At 41.1% G+C, this 9,665-nt stretch overlaps 1 long non-coding RNA gene across 1 annotated transcript; it reads right to left on the bottom strand.

Moving 5' to 3' along the window:
• Positions 1–1,931: 1,931 nt before the first annotated feature.
• Positions 1,932–3,500, bottom strand: LOC145552992 (uncharacterized). Its single transcript, XR_014089159.1, has 5 exons — positions 3,169–3,500; positions 2,737–2,881; positions 2,417–2,554; positions 2,221–2,302; positions 1,932–2,110 (listed from the first exon to the last, which is right to left on the bottom strand). It is a non-coding gene; the product is annotated as an uncharacterized LOC145552992 (long non-coding RNA).
• Between the last annotated feature and the right edge of the window lie 6,165 nt (positions 3,501–9,665).

The following is a 9,665-nucleotide window of genomic DNA, read 5'->3' as shown; positions in this document are numbered from 1 at the left end:
CCGGTCCACTGTGACATGCGGGGAGGCTTCAACACGCAGAGCAAACACATTGTGCCTCCTTCAGCCCACTCAGAGTGGCCAGACAGGTACAGCGGCGCAGGGAGAGGGAGAAGAGGCCACTCGAAGGGCCTTTTTTGCTCAACAAATGCTAATATTTTCAGGTTAGCCCTTAAGCATCCAGACATGGAATTTGTGGTGAGAATTTTGCATATGTAAGCTATAAAAGCGCCCTGCATGTTCTGGCAAGCGAAGCTCTGCCGCTCGACCGGGAGCTCTGTTTGAGTTGGAGAGGAGGCATTCTGAGGGATGCGTTGCTATTCGCCGCTCTGAGCTGTGAGCCAAGTGGTCCATTTTCCTCGATCCGTTTTCACAGGGCGCTTTTATCCTCCACAAAGCCCAAATACCACAGAGAAAATGGGGATGGGGCGGAGTTCAAACGACAGCCCTCAAGTTTTATGTTCGACTCAATGAGAAATGACTTTTTAAATACCACTCCGAATGCACTGAAATGCTCAAAGAGCTCAGCTAATGAATTTAATGTGCAGCTTTTGGCGTAGGACGTCCATTTTTTACCCCCTTCCCTCTCTATGGTTGATTAAAAAGTAAAGTGACTTATAGCTGCAGAGGGAGTGTGGGTTGTTTTGTCATGTGGGCATCTTATTATGATTTTTAGTTTCTCTTGTCTGCCTCCCATCTGCATTAATTTACAGCTGCAGTGCTGCTGGTGAAATCCTGCATTTCAGCGGGTAACCTGAAGCCGCCGGAGCCGCGGGCCGACCGCTGACAGATTGAGAGCTATCGTGGCAGAGCGCGGGGCCTTTGAGATGAGAGATGTATGCGGACATTTTGTTGCTTAACTCTGCCTCCCCGCGACTATTCAGGAACTTTCTCTCAGAGAAATTTTCCGCGAGGCACTGAGTTCCAGCGGAGCGCACTTTATGGGGCGACACTTGGAGGCAGAAACGAGAGACAGACCCCAGCAAGTCAAAGGTCAACACTTTTTTTTATTATTTTTTCCCCTCATCTTGGGTTTTCTTTACATTCATGCACCGTTTATAGGTATGGCATCATAAAATGTCGAAAAAGCTACAGTAGCCTAGAGGCTGGCTTTTTCGACATTTTATGCTTCATTTGTAACCTGCGTGTAATTTGAGGTTTATGTATATGCTTTTGCGGAGAGAAGTAAAGGATGTGGTACCACTTATCTCTACTGGTGGTCCCATTTAGGTCCAGGTACCTCACGATTGTAAAAAGATTAAAAACGGGAACACGTTGCACCTGAGCTTAGTCTCATAGGAACTAGTACACAAAGTTCTAATAATTCAATTAACACTTAAATGCTTTTAGTTCACCTTAACAACTCATGCGTCATGAGCCATTCTTACATTCAGTGACTGGTAGAAAAGTGACCTTATGCATACCCAGGTGAAAAAAAAGTATACTTTAGTATACTAAATTTTAACATACTTTAGTATACCAAAGTATCAATGTACTGAAACTGTACTATTTTGGAACAACTAATTTTGTGCTTAGTATACTTTAGTAGTATTTAAATAGTATTAAATTACCACTAATAGTATATTTTAGTATACTATACATACTTTTTTGGAACAACTTCAAGTGTACTTAAATATAATATTTTTAAATATAATATTTCAGAGCTTTATTATTATATTTTGATATAATTATATTTTGAGTGTAATAATTCTGTCTCAGAATTATATTATATATATATATTTTAAATATACTATTAATATATTAGTAATGTTTTGATTTCCTGCTATAGATAATAAACTACAATTTTAATTACTTGTGAAAGTCTTTATTCCTACGTACCTATTTTGTACATGACATGCATAACTACACTACAGTACTTACATTGTTTTAGGCTAAAATTACATGGAAAGATTAATTACAACAAGATGCCCAAGGTAATTCAAACATTTTGTTTTATTACTGACATTTTAAAATTGTCCAATTGAACATTACATAAATGATCAGTTTACACATCAAAAGTGAACACATGAACATGAAAATTTAAGTGTGACAATAAAACATGACAGTGAGGATCAACGACAGAACATTCCCGTTCACTGCACCTTACAAAATCCTACAAAAAAGAACAATAGAGCAATTAAACAGAGAAAGTATTTGTATTTAAAGAGAACAGAAAAATGGCAAATAAAAAAATAATAAAATTTTAAAACATTGTGTACTCGCCATGTATGTGACATCATAAGAACTGATGATCATTGGGACCAGATGCCTGGGGTGGAAAAACATTTCTGGGCGTCTTCTTTGCCTGTTTATATTACAAGTAGAAGTAGAAAAAAAATGTCAGCAATGTCATAGAATCAGTTGATGTTGGCATTAACTATGAAGCTGTTTTAAGTGTGGACTTAAGGAGACAAACTACCTTAAAATCTTTCCATCCATAATCTGAACACACTGATCCTTGCAGGATGGTGAGGGGGGCTGGTGGTGCCCATCTCCAGCAGCCATCAGATGAGAGGCAGGGTTCACCCTGGACAGGTCACCAGTCCATCACAGGGCCCTGAAAGTCAACAACAAATAAAAAAAAAAGAAAGATAAATGTTAGATCAACAAGAAGAGAAAAATTCTTTCCAGTTACCTTTAAATCAAATCATGTTTATTAAGCACTTGGTGTTGATAACACCAGTTTTTGTTGTTGAAAATGTAGCTAGCTCCTCATTGAAAAAACAAAAACAAACTTACATCATGAAGATGATGTGAAGGTTCATTCTTAGAGCTGGTTGGTGAGCTGGTGGAGTCAGAGCTTCTTCTGAGACAGGAAAGTCTTTAGGTTTCCTAACACCTGATTTCCCTGGCTTCCTCTTTCATCTTCATTTGCTTAGTTAGACTGCAAACATATGTTGAAGATAAAATCATTGATGAACGAGTTAGAACAACAACCACCTCACCCCACCTCTTTGTCTTATGGAGCTTAATTAAAACCAGGCTAGTTTATGAATTAAAGTATAAGTCGCAATAAACAACCTCCATGCAGTAATAACATGAAACTGAATGATTCCTATTGTAATAATCATACAAGTCACAATAAAATAATTATTTAAGAAACCAGCGTAAGTTATATATCTTTACTGCACTGTTTATAATTAAATGAAGATAATTAATAAGCAAACTTACCACCAGCTAGCAACACTTAGCAGCCTTCGTTCCTTCGGGCTCCTTTTGTGACACACATTCCATTTCCATCGGTTGTTGTCCCGTTGTGTTGTCGTCTAACTCGGACTAGGACGTCACCAGCTTGAATTTACCAAAATTAGTAACTATTGTCAAGGCCTTCTCTACTTTTAAGGCAATATCATGCGAGTAAAAATGGCGAATTTGAACAACGTCTGTTATCTTCCCTGCTTCAAGTTTGTTCTTCTCTTTGTGGCGTTTTTTTTAAATAAATGAAAGTGTGCAATACCGCCACCATCTGGTCTGGAGTATGAACTGGAGCTAATGCCGTTGATTATAAGGTATTACATATATCTGAAAATTGATTGGGTACTTTCTTAAAAATTACATCATGATTATCCTTTTTTATTGTATGCAATTTTAATAAATAGTAAAAGATTATTAAGGCACTTAAAAATTCATACATATTCATTCATATTTTGTTCACTTAAAGTATACTTTTATTTAATATATTAAAAGTGTATTTTGGTACAATTATCTTTAAGTATGTTTAAAGTTCTAATTTCGAAATTGGTACAAGTGTATTTTTAGTATACTTCAGATATACTTATAGGTAGTACACTTAATATTTAGTATACTTAAAGTGTCCTTTCACAAATTTAAGTATGTTTGAAGTATACGAAGGTGTACTTTTTTTTCACCTGGGTACAAATGCACATGTATGCACATTTATTAATTTTCTCTGACCAACACTGTGGAAAAATTCTTTGGAATGACATTAGACGAAGAAGGGACCACCTTTGTCCCCCAGAGAAGTGAGGTACTGCATCTTTGAAGAACCCCTGGATCCAAAGGAAATAGTCGGTCTTGCAATCAGTAGACCGTCTGGAAAATCGGTCATTGTGTTCCAGCAGAATAAGCCTTGACCCTTGAAATTCTGCAGACAGAATCTTTGGATTACAGATTCCCCAAAAAGAGTCGCTGCCACACACACACACACGCACACACACACACACACACACACACACACACACACACACACACACACACACACACACACACACACACACACACACACACACACACACACACATACACACACACATACACATACACACACACACGTTACTGGCTTCTCTAGCTAAGCAACTACAGTCATCTCCTTTCTCTGCTCATGCTTAACAGCCACTTCACTGCAACTCTCAGCAAGCAAAACAGCTAAGCTGGTTTTGCCTTTCTACACTTGCAACAGAGACCAGACTCCAGTTTATCCAGTGAAATTGTTCCTCTGGCTCTGAATCACCAAGATGTTAAAACTCTGCAGACTCCAGTGTCTCCAGGCAGACAAGAACATGCACTGAAGTTGAAATGGACGATCCAGGCAGCCAAAGAACGAGAGACAAATGGCACAACAAGAATCAGAAGCTTAAGCTGGTTCAGAGAAAGCAACCAGAATCAGCTATTACTGAAAATTCATTCTATTCCCTTCATAATTTAGCCTTAAGTTTTATGTTTGGGGTTTTTATTTTACTTTTTGTTTTGTTACATACAGTAGTTTATCATTGAAATGTAATATTATTAGAAATAAATTCAAATCAATTCAGTTTTAAATGACACTTTGTAATGTTTATTTTGCTCATTCTTCTGCAAAGAGTATCACTTCCCATTTTGGTTCTAAATCTAATTAGGACTTAGGGGATTTTAAAATAATTAATAAAATAATTCTTCAGATTGATTTTTTATAAATTCGAGACAAACAGAAAAATATATTTTATGACGAGACATAACATTTCATAAGCATAACTACGCGGCCTTCACACCTGCTACGTTTAATGGTGTACATTAATGCCAAAAGTCATCAGTGTGAAGCCTTTACAGCAGCTCTGTTTATGAGGATATTATACACACACTGTTGCAATGGATTGTATTTGGGAGTGTCAGAGTAAATGGGGCTAAAAGTAAGCACATGCCACACCTTTCAGGTTCTTTGTAAAATGTGTTGACCACCATCTACTTCCCACTTTGCAGTCCTTGTCATGCAAAAACCCAATAAAATACAATCAGTTTGAAATGTGATAAATTTCAAGGGGTTTAAATACTGAAAAGCGCCGTAATTCATCGTCACATAAAACAACCACGAGAAGAGCGGCTCCCAAGCCTTCAGGTGACACAGGTCGGTGTTTTATTTTACTTCAACTTTTATTAGTTTTTGGCAGAGCAGGAGAGCAACGTGGTGGGAAACTGATGAGTCAAGGAGTTTCGAAAGACGCATTCTTAGCTGTCTGCTCCTTCGACACTCACAGGCAATAAACATGATGAGAATTTACTACTGATGCTACTGATGGATATATTTAAAGCCATCACTCTGCTGTTGCCAAGACACTGGAGTCTCTTCCTTGGGGTGCAGCTGAGTGAGTCGGATGTCGTGTGTGTGCGTGCGTGTGTGTGTATGTGCGTGCGTGCGGGTGTGTGGTGATTCATCTGAACTGAGCCCACAACGCGATGATTGACGAAGGGTCCACAGAGAGCAGAACGACTGTCTGCCACAGATTTATCTTATCGTTCTTGGTACACAACTCTTGCAATCAGTAGAATACCATACTGCGAAGCGCTTACATGCATGAAACGACTGGTCCCAAAAGCATTTAGCAAAAGTATCAGACCATAATAAACTTGTCAGGACAAATCAAAGTTTTTTTTTTTCTGAAAAGCGGGAGTAGCAGGAGCGCCTTGTGTAAGAGAAGTCAACCAAAGACCCGTGGAAGTAGCTGCCTTGCACTCTGAAAAATAAAATAAAATAATTCTTTGTGCTAGTTCATCCACTCTAAAATTACAAATGGCTAGCTTTTTCAGCTTTCACATGACAGCTACGACTTCAGATTTTAAAACATGAGTTGTACACCTTCTTTTTAAAACGGGAAACTTTATGCAATCATTCTTGTAGGGTATAAATTAGCGATGGACGATTTTAAATAACTCGAAGTCTTGATGAAAGCAAACTATTTCTTCTTCTTCTCAATATTTTACAGTAAAAACTTGAAAATATATCTGATTCACTTCAGCCGATTTAAATCCATCCCTTCAGTTTTAGGCAGTCACACAACATCCATCCATCCATTTTCTTTACACCCTCGCCCCTTAAATGGGACGGGAGGGGTGCTGGTGTCTATCTCCAGCTAACGTTCCAGGCAAAAGGCGGGGTTCACCCTGGACAGGTCACAGTCTGTCACAGGGCAACACAGAGACACACAATCATGCACACACACACACACACACACACACACACACACACACACACACACACACACACGCACACACACACACACACGCACACACACACACACACACACGCACACACACACACACACACACACACACTCACACACGCACACACGCACACACACACACACACACACACACACACACACTCACACATAGGGGCAATTTGGAGAGGCCAATCAACCTGACAGTCATGTTTTTGGACTGTGGGAGGAAACCGGAGTACCCGGAGAGAACCGTCACACAGCGTCTATTCTCTAAATGTGTTTCTTCCAGTTATTTATGATTTCCTTTACTGTTGGTGGTTCAGTTGGATGGGTTGTCTGTGCAGATATTTGAAGGTACTATAGAGAGTTTTCACACCAAGTAGTTTGATTGGGGACCAAAGTTGCAAGATTTGTTACAGTTTCAGCTGGTTCGGTTTGAAAACCTGTTTCCCCCCTGGCCTGTGGAGGCGCTGCACTAAGAACCACTGAAGGAAGCAACATAAAAACCTCTGAAGAAGACACTGAGTACAGGTGAGACAAATTTTCGCGATTGTAGGATTTCTCTTTTGTCGTTGGTAAAAGACTATGAGCCGTTTCTCCTGCTCTAGACTCACTCATTTGTTTTGGTCATATTTACCCAGAATACCTCGTAAGAGAGTCCTGCTTTTTGTCTCCGAGACCTAGATTTGTAGGCGTACGAGAGTTTGATGACACATTCACACCTCCCCAAACAAACAAAACCAGTGTTTGATTAAAGCGGACTAATCGGGGCTGGTGTGAATGCACTCTTAGTATGCAAAATTAAACATGTCTGCACAAGAACAGAGGGAGTTTTGGCAACTCAGCGAGCCTGATGCCTGTTGACGGGAGCTCGACACACAAACACAGCCCAGCTGAGCCGCAGGGTTTTGGGAGTCTAACTGGAAAAGGACGCAGACTGTGACTCACGATGCTACCGTGACACCTGCAGCAGCCAGTGTCACCGAGGCACTCCCCGTTTTGCGTCAGAAAACCCCCCCCAAAGAAACACTCCGCTTCTGACGTCAAGACTCGAAGTGAATCCTGGTCCCAAACTCCTGAAGGCGCCGAGAGACCTTTTGGTCCAACGAGGCTCCCAGGAGGTCCAGTGGCTGCAGGGATGATGCCTCTGTTTCCACTGATTCATTAACTGATCTTTCTGGTCGTGAGTCAATCCAAATAAGCCCAGCTTGATCGGGGGGACAAATACTTTCTTCACATGCATACAGGTCTAGTGATAGCATATGGCTCCATTTATTGCAGACACATAAAACAACAAGCAGGAAGCATTAAAACCATGTGAGGCTGGTTTTGGTGCTCTGCAAGGGACTCGCTTCTCAATTCAGCCAGTGTACTCACAGACCCAAGACGGGAACATACACACACGCACACACACATAGCTGTTCAAGCAATTAGACACGCCTGTTCTCCATATTGGAACGATAAATACAGACTGAGGGGTACTTCAGCGCTGTACCCTGTTAATGCTTCTCTTTTGGTTCGCTGTGCCTTATTAGAATAAACAGAGGTGGTTTGGGAAAGTTGAAGAGTGGCACACAGACCCACAAGCTTCAGAGTGATTCACGCATGCACACACACATGCAAACCACCCCCCCCCCCCCACACACACACACACACACAACACACACACTTCTTGTGGTTGGTTTAACTCCAAAACAGCTTGAGTTTTATACAGTACAAGAGCGCCAAACCGGGAGAAGATATTTCATTGGAGATTTCAGATGGCGAAGGTAATGTATGTATGGGGCACCAGAACGACGAAATGCTGCATTTTGTTTAACAGAGGATTTAAGGGGAAGGGCGGACAAAGACATGTTTGAAGAAATAACTCAACCTAGCAGTGGCAGTGAATATTATTTACTTGTGCTATTTATTTGTGCTCTCACCATAAGTCCCATCCTTGGTAAACAGACCCCCCGCCCAAAAAAAAGGTCTGCAGTTCAGTTACACAAACACAAATAGCAGTCTATTCTTAGCCCCAATGAGAGCCTCCACAGACACCAAACCTAGCGCTGTCGCCACTTGCAGACTAATGGCACGACTCAGGGTATAGAAAGCAAGCCTGGGAGGTAAAGCGCATTCCTCCATACCCCCTCCATTCTCCGTCTTTTCCTTCTTTGTCACACCTTCTCATTGAGTGCTTTTTAAAATCTTTTTACTAAACGGCTCAGTCCTTTTCTTCTCCTGCTTTTCTCTACCCTGTAAAGTAAATCTCTTCACCATCCATCAGATCTGCAAAGTCAAAATAATAGGTGACGAAGATATATGCTGCGGCATTTCTCCATGCATACAGTGAAATTGGCCTTGCATAACCTTATGGCGTTAAACAAAAAAAAAAAAAGCGTGGCCAGGTTGGAGTCTGGAGGTGCGTCGGAGGCGCTCCTTGACGGAGTCAGGCTAGTTTCTGGGGAAGACATTAACTCACCTTTGGCCTCGGCAAACCACACCACAGGGATGTGTAATTTAGCAGCGCGCTGATTGATTGGTCTGTTTATTTTTTCATTTTGCCTGGCAGGAATTTTAAACTTTAGCTTTCAAACTCCCTGCAGATGGTCGGGCAGCCCCTGAGTCCCAGCTGTAATTAACCTTAGGAGGAGAATAACAAACCAGCACACGGGGCCGCAGTGGCCCGGCCCGGCTGCTTTGATGTGGCTGCTGTGTTTGGAGTTGAGGGGAGGTGAACTTTGCCGACACAACTAGCACTGCTGAGCGTGGGGGGTGGAGGGGGGTGTCACTCCTGATGCTGGGGGGCGCAACTGTTATCACCTTTCTGAAACATAGTTATTCAGAAAATTTGGATCCAAGCCATAGGTTTAATAGCACATGTCATATGCTGCTGTTGTCTTGCCACGTTGCCTCAAATGAACCATCGGACATGATATTCCTCTGGATTCGAGTCTATGTTGAGGGAGAAAAACAGCCTGTGGCTTTCAGTTGCTTGAGATTAAAAAGGGAAAAATGTCTATAGGTCAGTAAAAACACTTCACAACACGTAAATGTACCACCCAGTTAGAATCATAGTCGTCTTTAATCTGTGGTCGTCCAAGAAAAACAAGGCAGTTTTCCCTGAAAAGAGGAAAACCAAAAACTTGCTAAAAACAAGAAATCATGAGAGGAGCATGAGTTGTCAGCTACTCTGACAATGACTGAGGAAAAGTAGCATTTATGCTGAGGAGGTTGATTACTGGAATTACA

Source organism: Poecilia reticulata, chromosome 9 (genome assembly GCF_904066995.2).
Source record: "Poecilia reticulata chromosome 9, P_reticulata-male-v2, whole genome shotgun sequence".
NCBI lineage: Eukaryota > Metazoa > Chordata > Actinopteri > Cyprinodontiformes > Poeciliidae > Poecilia > Poecilia reticulata.
Note: the sequence above shows the minus strand (reverse complement) of the source record. Positions and strands in the feature narration are given on the sequence as shown.